Source organism: Macaca thibetana, chromosome 9, assembly GCF_024542745.1.
Source record: "Macaca thibetana thibetana isolate TM-01 chromosome 9, ASM2454274v1, whole genome shotgun sequence".
NCBI lineage: Eukaryota > Metazoa > Chordata > Mammalia > Primates > Cercopithecidae > Macaca > Macaca thibetana.
In genome coordinates this window covers 75,284,915-75,304,352 of record NC_065586.1, presented here as the reverse complement: position 1 = coordinate 75,304,352, position 19,438 = coordinate 75,284,915, and the positions used below count along the sequence as shown (strand labels likewise).

General features: G+C 39.5%; 1 protein-coding gene across 1 annotated transcript in view; it reads left to right on the top strand.

Moving 5' to 3' along the window:
• PHYHIPL (phytanoyl-CoA 2-hydroxylase interacting protein like) overlaps positions 1-19,438 on the top strand; it is a 1,239,789-nt gene that overhangs the window by 364,806 nt on the left and 855,545 nt on the right. The window lies entirely within an intron of this gene.

Below are 19,438 nucleotides of genomic sequence, written 5' to 3'. Positions count from 1 at the left end.
ACTAGGTCACATGGCTAATTAATTGCGGAATTTAGCATTGAGCTCAAATCCTGGTTTCATCTTTCATCACTATAGGGTGTATCATAACAAGAAACAAAGATGAGAAAAAAAAAACAGGTAAGGCACAAAAAGAGAATAGAGGAGAAATAGGGATGTGGAAAACAAAATTAAGTTGCAGACTTGAGATTTTGGACAGCAAGCAGAAAAACATATTGCTGTGAAAAAGGTCAACAGGTGAGCCCAGGGACAATTGCCAGTTAATTTTTCTTTGTCACCATACCTCCTAGTGGCTTAGTGCTCTAGGCCTGGAACTGTCTACAGTTGAAATAATTCCACTTACTTACAATAATTGCTACAGTGCCTTGCAAATATTGTTTCATTATTGGAAGGCACCATAGTTATTGGGCCCGCTCACCATTTTTTTTTAAGCTTAAGTTCTATAAGGCCTTGTTGATTTGGTATTTTTGTAAACCTTGCAAATAGTTAAACCTTGCCAGATGACTAACACTCCCAGGTAAATGGTAAACAATGTGGCTCTCATTTTTCCTACTCCTTGTCCGACATTGTCTTGTTGAGAGAGACCACTGTCTTTAGGCCAGCTCCTCACAACCTTGCTGCACATTAGAGTTGCCTGGGGAGTTTGTTTATTTCTTAATTTATTTTGAGACAGACTCTTGCTCTGTTGCTCAGGCTGGAGCTCAGTGGCACAAAGAAGGCTGATTGAAGCCTCAACTTCCTCGGCTCAGGAGATCCTCCCACCTCAGCCTCCCATATAGTTGGGACCACAGGTGCATTCCATCACGCCTAGCTAATTTTTTAAATTTTTTGTAGAGATGGGGTCTTGCTATGTTGCCCAGGCTGGTCTCAAACTTCTGGGCTCAAGCAATCCTCCCATCTTGGCCTTCCAAAATGCTGGGATTACGGTCATGAACCACTGAGCCCGGCCTCACCAAAGGAACTTTGAAAAAACATAATATTCTTGCCCAGCTCAGACAATTAAAGAGCCAGAGAGTGGGGCCTGAGAAAAGGGGTCCTCAAATGTTTTTACTTGTATTGTTTTTATTTTCAAATTCATATTTTAAAATGGGCATATAAAATTTCGTGTTTAAAGAGATAAAGGATTAAAATTCTAACATATTGTAAATACTGACTTAAAAAGATAAAAGTCACCCCACTTTTGAAATGTGTATAATAGGTTCTAAATACCATAGTTAACACACTTCTTATCATTGGGATATTTCCCATCTTTCTATTCCACACTTTCCATAGAATTTTATCCTACTAATATATTTTCATGCTGGGATGTCTTTTATTTATTACCTTATCATATAACTCTTCTGGCACAAGAATACCTATATAAATTTGGATTTAACTTTTAAGATTTCCTGTGTCTCGTATGTTTATTGCGGCACTATTCACAATAGCAAGGACTTGGAATGAACCCAAATGCCCATCAGTGACAGACTGGATTAGGAAAATGTGGCACATATACACCATGGAATACTATGCAGCCATAAAAAAGGATGAGTTCGTGTCCTTTGTAGGGACATGGATGAAGCTGGAAACCATCATTCTTAGAAAACTATCGCAAGGACAGAAAACCAAACACCGCAAGTTCTCACTCATAGGTGGGAATTGAACAATGAAAACACTTGGACACAGGAAAGGGAACATCACACACCGGGGCCTGTCAAGGGGTGGGGGGAGTAGGGAAGGATAGTTTTAGGAGATATACCTAATGTAAATGACGAGTTAATGGGTGCAGCACACCAACATGACACATGTATACATATGTAACAAACCTGCACATTGTGTACATGTACCCTAGAACTTTAAGAATAAAAAATAAAAAAATAATAAAAAGATTTCCTGTGCCCTTAGACTCTAAGTATTTAACACTTCTGGATAGTGTGATCATTGTAATTGCTACTGAATGCACTTGATAAAAGCAACATTAACATATTATAATTTGGTGGGGGGGGCGTGGAAAAACCAAGTTTCTGCCTGTGAAAGAATAAACTAAATAAGATGTATTTATATGATGGAATGCTCAGCAAAAAAAAGTCAGGAACTACTTATATATACATTAGCATGAATAAATTTCAAAACTGTTGTGCTAAAAGAAGCCAGACATAAAAGAGTATATACTATAGGATTCCATTTATATTAAAATATTAGAAAATGCAAACCAATGATTAGTGGCCAAAAGCAGACTGGGACTGGTGTAGATGGAGTGACAGACTGCAAAGCCTTGTGAGGAAACTCTTAGGGATGATGAGGATGTTCTGTAACTTGAGTGTGGTGGTGAGTTCACAGTATAATCATTTATCAAAATTCATTGATTTGTACAGTTTGAATGAATATGGCCTATTGTACATAAATTACACTTAAAGTTATATGTTTTAGGTTTTTATAAATATTAAATAGAAAGTGAAATTGTATTGGAAATATGCAGAAGAATAAATCTCTACTCAAAGCAGTAGAAGTCTGTCACTCATTCCTGAACCAAGGCTATTATTGCAGCTAATAGATTGACTCCCTATCTTCGAGTCTGACCTTAGTTTCTAGTATTCTAGCCTTAACTTCCTTCCTCACCTCTGCTATTTCTCACAGACACCAGATCATGTACCCACTTCTGAGCCTTTACTCTGGCTTTTCTCTCTTCCTGCAATTCTCTTTCCCCAGAGACCTGTAAGTGTCTCTCCCTTATTTTTAAGTCTTTTCTCAAATGTCATCTTTTCAAAGAGGACCACTCTAAACATCTTTTGATATGGCGACATGTATCTCCATGTCCACACTCCCATCTCTTTTGCCTGGCTCTTTATTCTGTAGACCTCAATACTTTTAAATACTATATAATTTGCTCATTATGTTTATTAGGTATTGCTATTAGGAATTGTATACTCCAGGAGGGCAGAAATCTTTGCTTTGTTCTCTGTCGTACTCCTGTACCTAAAATTCTGTCTGGCATATACTCAGCACTCAGTAAACATTGAATTTAAAAAATAAAGGAAAGTAGACTTAAAACTGAAGACTTTTCATGTTAGTGTATATGTGGATCAATAAGATGTCTTGTTATACATTTTCAGCCCTTCTAGGGACTCCTATGAGAGCTGTCTAAAACAAAAACAAAAAATCTTGACTTCAAAGAGGCTGAACCAGCAAGTTATAAACACTATAGGATTCCAGAGCACTCATAATTGTCTTTTGATGAACTAACTTCAGTGTTAACACAGAGCCTTGAATGTGAAGCAGGGTTTTGTAAGGCTGAGCACTTGTTCTTCCTTCCAATGAGAACACCATCCTCAGGAGGAGAAGTAAATTTGATGAAAATTAAATTTAGGATGATCGCACAGATGTGTTGAGTTGCCCAGCTGGAAATATAGTACCATTGCCTGGGGGAAGACACTTCTTATAGCTTCTAAATAGATGGTTCTTCAAATGAAGTGAAAGAGTAGACCGAATGTGAAGCAACATAGGAAACTGTAGCAGGGGGGTCAAGGGGTAGTCTGTTAATCTTCCTTTTGCCACAGGGCTTCTATCACATTTCACCTCCTTCCTTGGACAGTACGAGATCTTTATGCTTTCAGTCACATCACTGAAACCTAGCTTGTCAGTGCCCTTATCACTTCCAAATCAGAGGAATGTTCACCTTTGATACAAAAGTGTCATAGCTTAGGTAGATTTGTTGGGTTTGGATTTAGCACCCAAAATGGCAGTAGGAAGTCAAACTGGGTTAGAAGAAACTGGTCAGTTATGAGTTTATGGTCAGCATTCAAAGGGACTACTGAACTCTGAACTAGATCAAGTAGATAACAATTTCTAGATGGTCCAATCCAATGGCTCAATGAGGGATGAAGTAGAGGTGAAACGTGCAGGTTTCAGAGAGAATGCAAGCAACAGGCAATACTCAGAGACAAGTTGTAGCAACGGTAATGCCTCACTAAGCCAGGCAGTGACAAGGGTAGACAAACACCCAAGAGAGGGTTTCCAAGTTAAAGGCATGGCAAGATGTCAAGAAAGGGCCCCAGTCCCAGCAGGGCTGTCTGGACAATATGCAGTTGCTGGGACCAACATGGAGTGGTAAGATACATTGGATAAACTCTTCTGAGAGCCCTAAGAAAGCCATGGAGCATTTAGATTTTGAGATTTCTTACTCTTCAATTTAGGGGAGTATGGAGAGATTTCAATTCAAGATGAATTTCTATTGGGGTCAGAAGTCCAAGTCTGGAAAACAATATTGACAGTCAATGTGGCATAGTAATAGTAGCACCTGCCTTACAGTCAGTCCTGTTTTGAAGATCAAATTAGTTAATATTTATCAAGCATGTAGAACAATACTATACATAGAAAGCACTAAATATCAGGAAACCTGTGTCTTAGAACAAAATTTTGTGAAATTGCCATCCTAAATTCTTATTCATCTGGTATGTAACAAAGGTTACAGTGTACTTTCCTGAATAGAATACAAATCTAGGAAATTCAGTGAGTAATCAGAACTTTTTTTATTGTAAACAAAACTACAAATATTGGTAGATTTGAAAAGTATGACAGAACTGATGAAAAATGATAAATATCAACATAGAAAAAATTATAAATGTTGTATGTGTATTTGCATTTCTATTTTATCTGAATCTAAAAATAACAAAAATAACATCTAAAAATAAAAATAGTAGACTGAGTAAGGTAGGTCACACCTGTAATCCCAGCACTTTGAGAGGCCGAGGCAGGAGGATTCCTTGAGGTCAGGAGTTCAAGACCAGCCTGGGAAATATAGCGAGACACAGGCTCTACAAGAAAATTAGGAAAAAAAATAGCCAGGTATGGCAGCACCTGCCTCTAGTCCCAGCTACTCAGGAGGGTAAAGTGGGAGAATCTCTTGAGCCCGGGAGGTTGAAGCTGCAATGAACTATGGTCACACCAATGCACTCCAACCTGGGTGACAGAGACCTAGTCACCTATTAATAAAAATAAATAATAATCATTTAAAAATAAAAAGTAAATAGAGAATATAGAAATGGCAAAAGACAACTATTACTGAACACGACTATATGAAAAAATAATTGACAAAACAATGAAGTTATAATACTCACACATTGTGCACATGTGCATTAACTATGGTGTATATAATACATAGAATTGTATGAAATTCTATGAATGATCATTGAAGGGTATAGCTATGTCAAGTTGCTCTCCGAGAAGAAAGGTGTCATTATTTAAGGAGAAGTAGGATAAAACACCCTTAAGGCATCAACTGGGCAACAAATTGTTTTGTGTTCATAAATTCATCTTTCTATCTGAATAAACCTGGGTGACCAGAAATTACCTCTGTTGTGGTTTTATTATAAGGATTAGAAAATGATATTGATATCCTCATGCTGAAAAGAACTAAAATATAAATATCTGCGGAAGGGACTCTTGCTTCCATAAGCAAATTTGCAGTAGCCACATTTCAGGGCCCTTCGAACTTGATGTTGAAGCCAAATCACCTAGCTGGATTTTCCTCTCACAGATCCGGGAGCAGACTCAGTGAGGAGGCTTTAGTTAACCTCAGGTGCTCGTTCTGTGGTCATTATAGCATAGTTTCTCAGAGATGGAATCTGCCAAATCAGAATCACCTGGTGTGCTCATTAAAAAGAAACACCAGTTCCAGAGCCCAACCCCAGACCTACTGAGTCACAATCTCTAAAGACAGATGTCTTAAATCTTCATTTTCAGCAACCAACCCAGATGATTCTCATGTTCACTAAAATTTAAAATCTACTACACTAGAGTACATATATATGCTTCTTCCTCAGCTAAGGCTGCCCAGTTCAGGTACAGCGTGGCATCCAATAGACTGAGACTGAAGGCATGAGAGGCTGATGGCAAGTTGGATTAAACTGCACACCTTTCATCCAGCAAATATTCTTTCTACGCCCTCTTCTTACATTATTAACCTCGAATGGTAATATAAAAACATATATTTTTTGTTTGTTTGTTTTGCTTTTTGGTGGGTGTTACTGTTGTTTTATATATCGGGACATAGGGAGCTTGTATTTTTTTTAAGACTGTGTTGTATTCCATTGTATGGCTATACCATGACTTTTTAAAACAGATTTCTAAACATTTGGTATTACAGAAAATGGTGCAACAAATAATCTTTTTTTAATTTCTTTTTAAAATTTTAAAATTTTTTATTTTTATTATACTTTAAGTTCTAGGATACATGTGCAGAACATGCAGGTTTTTTACATAGGTCTATATGTGACATGGTGGTTTGCTGCACCCATCAACCCGTCATCTAGGTTTTAAGTCCCGCAGGCATTAGGTACTTGCTCTCCCTTCCGTTCCCCCATCCCCCGACAGGCCCTGGTGTGTGATGTTCCCCTCCTTGTGCCTGTGTGTTCTCATTGTTCAACTCCCATTTATGAGTGAGAACATGCGGTGTTTGGTTTTCTGTTCCTGTGTTTACTGAGAATGATGGTTTCCAGCTTCATCCATGTCCCTGCAAAGGACATGAACTCATTCTTTTTTATGGCTGCACAGTATTCCATGGAGTATATGTGCCACATTTTCTTTATCCAGTCTATAATTGATGGGCATTTGGGTTGGTTCCAAGTCTTTGCTATTGTGAATAGTGCCACAATAAACATGCATCTGCATGTGTCTTTATAGTATAATGATTTGTAATCCTCTGGGTATATAACCAGTAATGAGATTGCTGTGTCAAATGGTATTTCTGGTTCTAAATCCTTGAGGAATTGCCACACTGTCTTCCACAATGGTTGAACTAATTTACACTCCCACCAACAGTGTAAAAGCATTCCTATTTCTCTACATCCTCTCCAGCACCTGTTGTTTCTTGACTTTTTAATGATCGCCATTCTAACTGGAATGAGAAGGTATCTCATTATGGTTTTGATTTGCATTTTTCTAATGACCAGTGATGATGAGCTTTTTTTCATTTGTCTGTTCATCGCATAAATGTCTTGTTTTGAGAAGCGTGTGTTCATATGCTTCGCCCACTTTTTGATGGGGTTGTTTTTTTCTTGTAAACTTGTCTAAGTTCTTTGTAGATTCTGGATATTAGCCCTTTGTCAGATGGGTAGATTGTAAAAATTTTCTCCCATTCTGTAGATTGCCTGTTCACTCTGATGGTAGTTTCTTTTGCTGTGCAAAAGCTCTTTAGTTTAATTAGATCCCATTTGCCAATTTTGGCTTTTGTTGCCATTGCTTTTGGTGTTTTAGTCATGAAGTCCTTGCCCACGCCTATGTCCTGAATGGTATTGCCTAGGTTTTCTTCTAGGGCAAATAATCTTATACATGTCATTTTGCACCTGTATGAACACACCTGTAAGATAAATTTCTTAAAGTGGAATGCTAGATTAGAGGCATATGAATCTGCATTTTTTAATCCATTGTGCCACATTGCCCTCCACAATATGTGTATAGTACATAGTTTTTAAATGACTACATATTATTCTATGGCAGTAATTGCTGTAATTTGTTTAGTTTATTTCTCATTTCTGAACACTGCAATCATTTCTCTAACCCACATTTATTTAGCTCTCAAAGCTATGCTCTTTTATTGTACAATGACTAAACTACTCAACATGAGAGATTTGGGAGGATCTTTGTAGTCAGCTTATTATTCTTTTCATTACCACAACAACAGCACTACAAATTCTTTTCTAAATGTTTCTCCATCTATGATCTCACTTTTGTGGCTAGACCTCACCTCTAGCCCCTGGGAATTTCTTCTGTGAACCCAGCAGGATGACATCCCTTAAGTCAAATTCCAAAGCCTTAAAGTAGCTCAGCAGATCAGGGCCCCCTAATGATTGATTACACACAGCTCTGACCCCACACTTAGCCCCAAGCTTGTTGTTTTCTGCAGCCTTTCATCCCCGCATTTTGAAGATGAGTCCATCTCTTCCCCAGTGGGAAAGCAAACAGTCGAGAGGGAGAGTGTGATGCACGTCCCCCAGGCCTTGCAGAGGGGAGCATGCTCTCATCTCTGCCTTGCCTTGTTTGCACATACCTTTCCCTAGTACTAGAAGATGGAAGAGAAAAGTGGGAATTGAAACAGCTCTGGCACCTGGAAACTGCAGGTTGATCTGTACAGGCACAATATAAGTAGTTTTTGCTGAGCATCTCCAGCTTTTATTTTAGTTACTACTCTAGCCTCAAACCTGAATGGTTTGATACTGTTTGCCAAAGAGTTTGCAAATATTTAGAGGTTCTCAGAGATGGTGGTCTTGGGGTGGAGACGATTCTCAGAAAAGAGTGCTGCAATTCCAGCCATGATGGCCTTTGCTCATTAACCTACTTGGCTTCTCTAGCATGAATCCCTTTAGAAATCAGAATGAGATTGAGGGGCTATCAGAAATTACTAGGCCCAGAGACCCATGAATATTTAAATCCTGCCAAAGAATAAATAGCAAAGGAAGGCATATACTGAAGGAAGGTTAGCAAAGGGAAACGAACTAACACAATATGTGCTTTTGACTTCCAACCCCAATAGAGACAACTCACATAAATTTGTCTGCAGTGAAACCTCTTCTAACCCACCTTCCTCCATCCAAAGATCCCAAGCCACAGTTCCAGTTGGCCACAAAATGACCATGGGGGATAAAAGGGGAATAGAAAGATGTGACTGTGACTTAAACTTCTATGAACACAGACCCTGGAGCTTACCACTTCAGCAGCTTGGAAGGAAGAGGAGAGAACCACACTCCTGTGGATGTCACATTGAGGGCAAGTCTGTTGCAAGCAGAGGGAAAGGTAAGCGCACTGAGGCAGGAGCATGCTTGGCATGTCCAAGGGTCATCTCCTGATTCTTGGCTTTTATTTACTGTTTAATCTGTAACTCTGACAAGTGGTCTGTATCTCAACTGACAGCTAGAGATGTGATATTTTTAAACATTGTGACTTTCATTCCTCGACTGTACTGGGCAATATTATATTCAGAAACAGAAACTTTGTTGACATAAACTTATTCCCTACTGGCACATAACATTCTGAAAATCAGTGATGTCACTCTTTTCCTAATCAATATTTATGATGGTGTTATGGTTGGGGGGGGACCTTGTAAAGATAGATTATAAAGAGAAGTGATATGAATAATACTGGCAATAAATTAAACACTTTTATTGGAAGACTTCACTTGGATTCATAGTTGTACAAATGATTCATAATTTATCATGTGCTTTCTGATCATTCCATGAACCATGAGGAATGCTTAAAACTGCCCCCACTCTGATTGTGGAAGAAAAGATAAGCTATACCTAGAGGTCTAAGTTAATAGCACCTCAGTAAAACTTGATCTGTGTGTCAGTTCACCCAATCATTTGGAAGTAGTTTCAGTTTGGTGGATTTTTCCTGGTTTCCATGAGGTTCAGACATCTAGAGCTATTTATCCCAGGAAACTACAGCTAGATGCATTCTCTTATCAGGCTGTTTTCACATTTCTCAAAAGTAGTTTATTCCACAAACATCAGAGGGCAGCATTTGATAGGGATTCCAAAAGCACAGAAAACCTTGTTCGCGTCAGACCTGCTTGCATGCTCCACTGGCTATGCTTTTCTCTCTCCTCTTTCCTGGTTACATTTCTGTTTTCAAGCCAGGAAATGCCTTCACCTGTGGCTTTCCAGAACCCACTGCCCCCTACTTCCTCCTGGGACATGGTGAGCTGGCTGAGGTACATGGTAGACTAGTGCTCAGCCTCCCTTCTCCCTAATTCTTGGATGCTTTCCTGTACTACACAGGCTGGAAAGCCAAAAATTCCACGTCCTGATTTTCTTATAGTTAAGGTTCCAGATGTGGGAGCCTCAGACCACGATGCAGATCTGACAAAATCTCAGCCAACCCAACAGGGAGCTCCAGAGCAAAGATTGCTTGTTAAAGAAACCCACAGAAATGACCAGGCCCTAGTGTCCTTACTGTGCTCAGTCACTGGCGGGGGGTTACCTTGGAAGAATGCAGATTCGGCTTGAAAGTGAAGGCAGACCATGAATTCATTAACAACTGACGCTGCCAGCAAGTTCTTCCTTCAAGAGAGTTATGAGCAGTAAACCTCCATGGTTGCCACAATCCACCCTTGTGCTGTGTGGCTTCATGTCACCGTATACATTTGCAGAGCAGCTTCTTTGGGGTCCCAGTGAGCCTCTCTTCCTAAGGGGAAACTGAGAAGAGGGAGCTTAGGGGCTCCAATTGGCATTCACTATCCCCACCTTCCCTACCCAATGTCCATTCTAAATTCCCTGCTTCCTCAGCTACCACCTCCATGGCTTACCTACTGAGTTGACTCTTACTCCCATTCCTGAGAGGTCTGAACCCCTGATAATCACACTTTTCTTAGATCAGGATGGCTGCACTTGTCCATTCACAGTCACATCTGGATAAGGGAGTAACAGGAAGTGCCCCCACAGATCACCTGAGTTCTGTACATATTCCTCTCATTGTATAAGAAAGAGGTGTCAGCCTCACCTTTTCCTGCTGGTCAGGGCCAATGACACCTTTCAGGACAATGACTCCTGTTCTTGCCTGCTTGTCCTGAATATAAAGAGCCAAAGTACCCAGAGGGCAGCCGAGGCTGGTAGTTTAATGGAAATCTTGCTGTGTTCCTTGGCAAGGGTGTGTCCCCTTTTGGAACCAGGACCTCTAATCCTGCAGAGCCCAGAGTTATAGAGACAAAAAGAAAAATCCCCTAGTGGGTCATTGCAAATTATGTTAAGTAGGGCCACTCCTGCTTCTATACCTTGGTTGCTACTGGAGACCCAGCACTATATGGAGGTGTCTGATTCAGTATGCGTACTTCATCCTATGGGATGCCTATGAGTTAGTGTTTCAGTTGTGCCTTTTGCAGAGTGTTGGCTGTGAGTTAGTGTTTCAGCTGCTCCTTTTCAGCACATCATTTCATTACTCTAATAGGCTGGCAGCTTCTGGATGGGGCACTATGTGATATGACCATCAGGTCTCCTGGTTATGGCTGTCACTCTCATACCTCCTTCTCTCCCATACCTTCATTGGGTTCTCTGATCAGATGCTGTATTGTCCAGGATTCTATGACTATGGGATCAGGCGTTCCACAGCCAGAACCTCCAAATCTCATCAAAATCCCATGCAGCTATCTTCTTCTGTGATGCAGTAACAGAGAGACCCAGTTAATTAATTTTATTTATGTAGATCCTGTAAAAATACAACTGAAGAGTGCAATTGGTGCAAAGATAGAAACAAATCTACACATACTAGTCACCTAATTTATGACAAAAATGACACTGCTGTGCAGTGAGTGGTAATAGATGATCATGTTAATACATGGTGCTGGTTGGGTGGTGGTGCGGCCGACACCTGTAATTCCAGTATTGTTGGGGGTGAAGGTGGGAGTATCACTTGAGGCCAGGAGTTTCAGAACAGCCCAGGGAACAAAGTGAGACCCTATGTCTACCAAAAAATGTTTAAAAATTAGATGGACGCGGTGGCACACAACTGTAGTACCAGCTACTTGAGGCTGAAGTGAGCTATGATCATGCCATTGCACTCCAGCCTGGGAAACAGAGTGAAACCTTGTCCCTAAAAAATAAATGAATACATACATACATACATAAAAATAAATGATGCTGGGCTGGGAGCTGTGACTCACGCCTGTAATTCCAGCACTTTGGGAGGCCAAGGCAAGTGGATCACCTGAGGTCAGGAGTTCAAGACCAGCCTGACCAACATGGCGAAACCTCATCTCTACTGAAAATACAAAAATTAGCTGGGCGTGATGGCAGACACCTGTAATCCCAGATACTTGGGAGGCTGAGGCAGGAAAATTGCTTGAACCTGGCAGAGGTTGCAGTGAGCCAAGATCGCACCATTGCACTCCAGAGCCTGGGTAATAGAGTGAGACTCTATCTCAAAAAAAACAAACAAACAACAACAACAACAACAAAAAAACAAGATGCTGGTCAACTGGATATCCATATGGAAAAAATGTGTCTTGATCTTGAGCCTTCCTTACACTATACTAAAAAAACAAATCCAGCTGGATTGTTGATCTAAATGTGAATGGTAAGACAATAAAGCTTTAGGAGAAAACAGAAAATTTCTGATACCTTGGAGCAGGCAAAGATTTCTTAAAGAGACAACAAAGTACTTACCAAAAAGGAATATACTTATGGGTTGGAGTTTAATAAAATTGAGAACTTATGTTTATCAAACAAACAAAACACATGGAATGTGAAAAGGCAAGCCAGGTCTAGGAGAAAATATTTGCAATGGCACCTGCTTAGCAAAGGACTCTTACCCATTTATGTAAAATTCTCTTATTTTCTTACAAAAAAAAGAGACAACCCAATAAAAAGAGCAATAGGCAAGACTTTAACAGGTGCTTTACCAAAGAGGATATCATTCATTTCATTCGTTTCTGTTTATTTTCTTTTTTTTTTTTTTGAGACTGAGTCTCGCTGTGTCACCCAGGCTGGAGTGCAGTGGCGCGATCTCGGCTCACTGCAAGCTCTGCCTCCCAGGTTCACACCATTCTCCTGCCTCAGCCTCCGAGTAGCTGGGACTACAGGTGCCCGCCACCATGCCCGGCTAGTTTTTTGTATTTTTAGTAGAGACGGGGTTTCACCATGTTAGCCAGGATGGTCTCGATCTCCTGACCTCGTGATCCACCCTCCTCGGCCTCCCAAAGTGCTGGGATTACAGGCTTGAGCCACCGCGCCCGGCCTATTTTCTTTCTTTTTCTTTTTATAATTTATTATTTTTTTAAATTATACTTTAAGTTCTAGGGTTCATGTGCACAACGTGCAGGTTTGTTACATATGTACACATGTGTCATGTTGGTGTGCTGCACCCGTTAATTCGTCATTTACATTAGGTATATCTCCTAATGCTATCACTCCCCACTCCCTCCACCACACGACAGGCCCTGGTGTGTGATGTTCCCCACCCTGTGTCCAAGTGTTCTCATTGTTCAATTCCCATTTATGAGTCAGAACATGTGGTGTTTGGTTTTTTTGTCCTTGTGACAGTTTGCTCAGAATGATGATTTCTAGTTTCATCGATGTCCCTACAAAGGACATAAACCCACCTTTTTTTATGGCTGCATAGTATTCCATGGTGTATATGTGCCACATTTTCTTAATCCAGTCTGTCATTGATAGACATTTGGATTGGTTGCAAGTCCTTGCTATTGTGAATAGTGCTGCAGTAAACATAAGTGTGCATGTGTCTTTATAGCAGCATGATTTATAATCCTTTGGGTATATGCCCAGTAATGGGATGGCTGGGTCAAATGCTATTTCTAGTTCTAGATCCTTGAGGAATCATCACACTGTCTTCCACAATGGTTGAACTAGTTTACAGTCCCACCAACAGTGTAATAGTGTTCCTATTTCTCCACATCGTCTCCAGCACCTGTTTCCTGACCTTTTTAATGATCGCCATTCTAACTGGTGTGAGATGGTATCTCATTGTAGTTTTGTTTTGCATTTCTCTGATGGTCAGTGATGATGAGCATTTTTTTCATGTGTCTGTTGGCTGCATAAATGTCTTCTTTTGAGAAGTGTCTGTTCATATCCTTCACCCACTTTTTGATGGAGTTGTTTGATTTTTTTCTTGTAAATTTGCCTAAGTTCTTTGTAGATTCTGGATATTAGCCCTTTCTCAGATGGGTAGATTGCAAAAATTTTCTCCCATTCTGTAGGTTGCCTGTTCACTCTGATGGTAGTTTCTTTTGCCATGCAGAAGCTCTTTAGTTTAATTAGATCCCATTTGTCAATTTTGGCTTTTGTTGCCATTGCTTTTGGTGTTTTAGCCATGAAGTCCTTGCCCATGCCTATGTCCTGAATGGTATTGTCTAGGTTTTCTTCTAGGGTTTTTATGGTTTTAGGTCTAACATTTAAGTATTTAATCCATCTTAATTAATTTTTGTATAAGGTATAAGGAAGGGATCCAGTTTCAGCTTTCTACATATGGCTAGCCAGTTTTCCAAGCACCATTCATTGAATAGGAAATCCTTTCCCCATTTCTTGTTTTTGTCAGGTTTGTCAAAGATAAGATGGTTGTAGATGTGTGGTATTATTTCTGAGGGCTCTGTTCTGTTTCATTGGTCTATATCTCTGTTTTGGTACCAGTACCATGGTGTTTTGGTTACGGTAGCCTTGTAGTATAGTTTGAAGTCAGGTAGCTTGATGCCTCCAGCATTGTTCTTTTGGCTTAGAATTGTCTTGGCAATGTGGGCTCTTTTTGGGTCCATATGAACTTTAGTTTTTTCCGATTCTGTGAAGAAAATCATTGGTAGCTTGATGGGGATGGCATTGAATCTATAAATTGGGCAGTATGGCCATTTTCATGATATTGATTCTTCCTATCCATGAGGATGGAATGTTCTTCCATTTGTTTGTGTCCTCTTTTATTTTGTTGAGCAGTGGTTTGTAGTTCTCCTTGAAGAGGTCTTTCGCATCCCTTGTAAGATGGATTCCTAGGTATTTTATTCTCTTTGAAGCAATGTGAATGGGAGTTAACTCATGATTTGGCTCTCTGTTTGTCTGTTATTCGTGTATAGGAATGTTTGTGATTTTTGCACATTGATTTTGTATCCTGAGACTTTGCTGAAGTTGCTTATCAGCTTAAGGAGCTTTTGGGCTGAGATGATGGAGTTTTCTAGATATACAATCATGTCATCTACAAACAGGGACAGTTTGACTTCCTCTTTTCCTAATTGAATGCCCTTCATTTCTTTCTCCTGCCTGATTGCCTTGGCCAGAACTTCCAACACTATGTTGAATAGGAGTGGTGAGAGAGGGCATCCCTATCTTGTACCAGTTTTCAAAGGGAATGCTTCCATTGCCCATTCAGTATGATATCGGCTGTGGGTTTGTCATAAATAGCTCTTACGATTTTGAGATATGTCCCATCAATACCTAGCTTATTGAGAGCTTTTAGCATGAAGAGCTGTTGAATTTTGTCCAAGGCCTTTTCTGCATCTATTGAGATAATCATGTGGTTTTTGTCTTTGGTTCTGTTTATATGATGGATTATGCTTATTGATTTGCGTATGTTGAACCATCCCAGGGATGAAGCCAACTTGATCATGGTGGATAAGCTTTTTGATGTGCTGCTGGATTTGGTTTCCCAGTATTTTACTGAGAATTTTTGCATTGATGTTCATCAGGGGTATTGTTCTAAAATTCTCTTTCTCTTGTTGTATCTCTGTCAGGCTTTGGTATCAGGATGATGTTGGCCTCATAAAATGAGTTAGGGAGGATTCCCTCTTTTTCTATTGATTGGAATAACTTCGGAAGGAATGGTACCAGTTCCTCTTTCTACCTCTGGTAGAATTTGGCTGTGAATACATCTGGTCCTGGATTTTTTTTGGTTGGTAGGCTATTAATTATTGCCTCAATTTCAGAGCCTGCTATTGGTCTATTCAGGGATTCAACTTCTTCCTGGCTTAGTCTTGGGAGGGTGTATGTGTCCTGGAATTTATCCATTTTTTCTAGATTTTGTAGTTTATTTGTGTAGAGTTGTTTATAGTATTCTCTGATAATAGTTTGTATTTCTGCGGGATTGGTGGTGATAATCCCCTTTATCATTTTTTATTGCACCTATTGGATTCTTCTTTCTTTTCTTCTTTATTAATCTTGCTAGTGGTCTATGAATTTTGTTGATATTTTCAAAAAACCAGCTCCTGGATTCATTGATTTTTTGAAGGGTTTTTTTGTGTCTCTATCTCATTCAGCTCTGCTCTGAACTTAGTTATTTCTTGCCTTCTGCTAGCTTTTGAATGTGTTTTCTCTTGCTTCTCTAGTTCTTTTAATTGTGATGTTAGGGTGTCAGTTTTAGATCTTTCCTGCTTTCTCTTGTGGGCATTTAGTGCTATAAATTTCGCTCTACACACTGCTTTAAACGTGTCCCAGAGATTCTGGTATGTTGTGTCTTTTTTCTCATTGGTTTCAAAGAACATCTTTATTTCTGTCTTCATTTCGTTATGTACCCAGTAGTCATTCAGGAGCAAGTTGTTCAGTTTCCATGTAGTTGAGCAGTTTTGAGTGAGTTTCTTAATCCTGAGTTCTAGTTTGATTGCACTGTGATCTGAGAGACAGTTTGTTATAATTTCTGTTCTTTTACATTTGCTGAGGAGTGCTTTATTTCCAACTCTGTGGTCAATTTTGTAATAAGTGTGATGTGGTGCTGAGAAGAATGTATATTCTGTTGATTTGGGGTGGAGAGTTCTTTAGATGTCTATTAGCTGCACCAAGCTCTGCTTGGTGCAGAGCTGAGTTCAATTCCTGGAAACCCTTGTTAACTTTCTGTCTCGTTGATCTGTCTAATGTTGACAGTAGGGTGTTAAAGTCTTCCATTATTGTGTGGGAGTCTAAGTCTCTTTGTAGGTCTCTAAGGACTTGCTTTATGAATCTGGGTGTTCCTGTATTGGGTGCATGTATATTTAGGATAGTTAGCTCTTCTTGTTGAATTGATCCCTTTACCATTATGTAATGGTCTTCTTTGTCTCTTTTGATCTTGTTGATTTAAAGTCTGTTTTATCAGAGACTAGGATTGCAACCCCTGCTTTTTTTTTTTGTTTGTTTTCCCTTTGCTTGGTAGATCTTCCTCCATCCCTTTATTTTGAACCAATGTGTGTCTCTGCATGTGAGATGGTTCTCCTGAATACAGCAGACTGATGGGTCTTGACTCTTTATCCAGTTTGCCATTCTGTGGCTTTTAATCAGAGCATTTAGTCCATTTACATTTAAGGTTAATATTGTTATGTGTGTATTTGATCCTGTCATTATGATGTTAGCTGGTTATTTTGCTCGTTAGTTGATGCAGTTTCTTCCTAGCATTGATGGTCCTTACAATTTGGCATGTTTTTGCAGTGGCTGGTACTGTTTGTTCCTTTCCATGTTTATTGCTTCCTTCAGGAGCACTTGTAAGGCAGGCCTGGTGGTGACAAAATCTCTCAGCATTTGCTTGTCTGTAAAGGATTTTATTTCCCTTCACTTATGAAGCTTAGTTTGGGTGGATATGAAATTCTGGGTTGAAAATTCTTTTCTTTAAGAATGTTGAATATTGACCCCCACTCTCTTCTGGCTTGTAGAGTTTCTGCTGAGAGATCTGCTGTTAGTCTGATGGGCTTCCCCTTGTGGGTAACCCGACCTTTCTTTCTGGCTGCCCTTAACATTTTTTCCTTCATTTCAACATTGGTGAATCTGAAAATTATATGTTTTGGAGTTCCTCTTCTCAAGGAGTATCTTTGTGGTGTTCTCTGTATTTCCTGAATTTGAATGTTAACCTGCCTCGCTAAGTTGGGGAAGTTCTCCTGGATAATATCCTGCAGAGTGTTTTCCAACTTGGTTCCATTCTCTCCGTCACTTTCAGGTACACCAATCAGACATAGATTTGGTCTTTTCACACACTCCCATATTTCTTGGAGGCTTTGTTTGCTTCTTTTTACTCTTTTTTCTGTATACTTCTCTTTTCGCTTCATTTCATTCATTTGATCTTCAATCACTGATACCGTTTCTTCCACTTGATCAAATTTGTTACTGAAGCTTGTGCATGCGTCACATAGTTCTCGTGCCATGGTTTTCAGCTCCATCAGGTCATTTAAGGACTTCTCTACACTGTTTATTCTAGTTAGCCATTCATCTAATCTTTTTCAAGATTTTTAGCTTCCTTGCAATGGGTTTGAATATGCTCCTTCAGCTCGGAGAAGTTTGATCGTCTGAAGCCTTCTCTCAGGTATTGTGGAGATTACGTTATATTAGTACACAGATATCTTCCTCATTCTTTCAAAAATCACTTTACATTCCATTGTGTGGTTGTATTGCAGTTTATTCACTAAGTCACCTATTGATGCATATTTGGACTGTTTCCAATATTTTGTGACTGTGAGTAAGGCCACAGTGAAAACCCTTGGATGCATGTTGTTTCATATTGGTGGAGATATATCTTCTAAATACTTTCTTAGTAGTGGAGTTCCTGGATTGAAAAGTAAATGCAATTGTTTAGATATTGCTAGGTTACTCTTCATAGGAACCAAGCACTATTTTGTACTCTCTCCAGTAGTGTACAAAAGTGCCTGTTTCTCCACAGCCCCACTAACAGAGTTTATTCTCAAACTTAGGTTTTTTTTAGTCTGATAGGTGAGAAATGGTAATTGCATTGTGATTTTATTTGCTTTTCTCTTGTCACAAGAAAGATTAACTATCTGTTCATATGTTTGAGGGTCATTTAATATCTTTTTCTATAAACAGCCTATTCTTGTATTTTGCCCATTTTTCTATTAGAGTTTAAAAAAATTTTTTTTTCCTCTCCTTTTAAGAACTCTTTATATTTTAGGGAGGTAAGCCCTCTATACTCTAAGTTGCTAGTATTTTTCTACTAATTAAGCATTTATATTTTCACTTTACTTAGGAGATTTTTGTGATGCAAATGTATTTTTTTAAAAAAAATAACCTCTTTTGGGAGGCTGAGGTAGGAAAATCACTGGAGGCCAGGAGTTCACAACCAGCCTGGGCAACATTGTGAGGATTCGTTTTTACAAAAAAAAAAAAAAAAAAAAAATAGTAATAGAGAAAAAAGGAAAGAAAGAAAGAGAGAGAGAGAGAGACAGAAAGAAAGAAAGAAAGACAGAAAGAAAGAAAGAAAGAAAGAAGAAAGAAAGAAAGAAAGAAAGAAAGAAAGAAAGAAAAAGAAAGAAAAAGAAAGAAAGGAAGGAAGGAAGGAAGGAAGGAAGAAAGAAAGAAAGAAAGGAAGGAAGAAAGAAAGGTGGGAGGGAGGGAGGGAGGGAGGAAGGGAGGGAAGGAGGAAGGAAGGAAGGAAGGAAGGAAGGAAGGAAGGAAGGAAGGAAGGAAGGAAGGAAGGAAGGAAGGAAAAAATTAGCCAGGTGTGGTGGTATGCACCTGTAGTTCAAACTACTCAAGAGGCCAAGGTGGGAGAATTGCTTCATCCCAGGAGTCTGAGGCTGGAGTGAGTCATTATTGCACCACTGCAGTGTAGTCTGGGTGACAGAGAAAACCTCTGTCTCAAAAGAATTTTTAATGTAAAAAATTTCTCAAGTGTATTAGTCTGTTTTCACACTACTGATAAAGACATATCCAAGACTGGGACATAAAAGAGGTTTAATTGGACTTGCAGTTCCACATGACTGGGGAGGCCTCAGAATCATGACTGGAGGTGAAAGACACTTCTTACATGATGGTGGCAAGAGAAAATGAGGAAGAAGCAAAAGTGGAAACCCCTGATAAACCCATCAGACCTTGTGAGACTTATTCACTGTCATTAGAATAGCACTGGAAAGACTGGCTCCCATGATTCAATTACCTCCCCCTGGATCCCTACCACAACATGTGGGAATTCTGGGAGATAAAATTCAAGTTGATATTTGGGTGGGGAAACAGCCAAACCATATCATTCTGCCCCTGGCCCCTCCAAATATCATGTCCTCCCATTTCAAAAC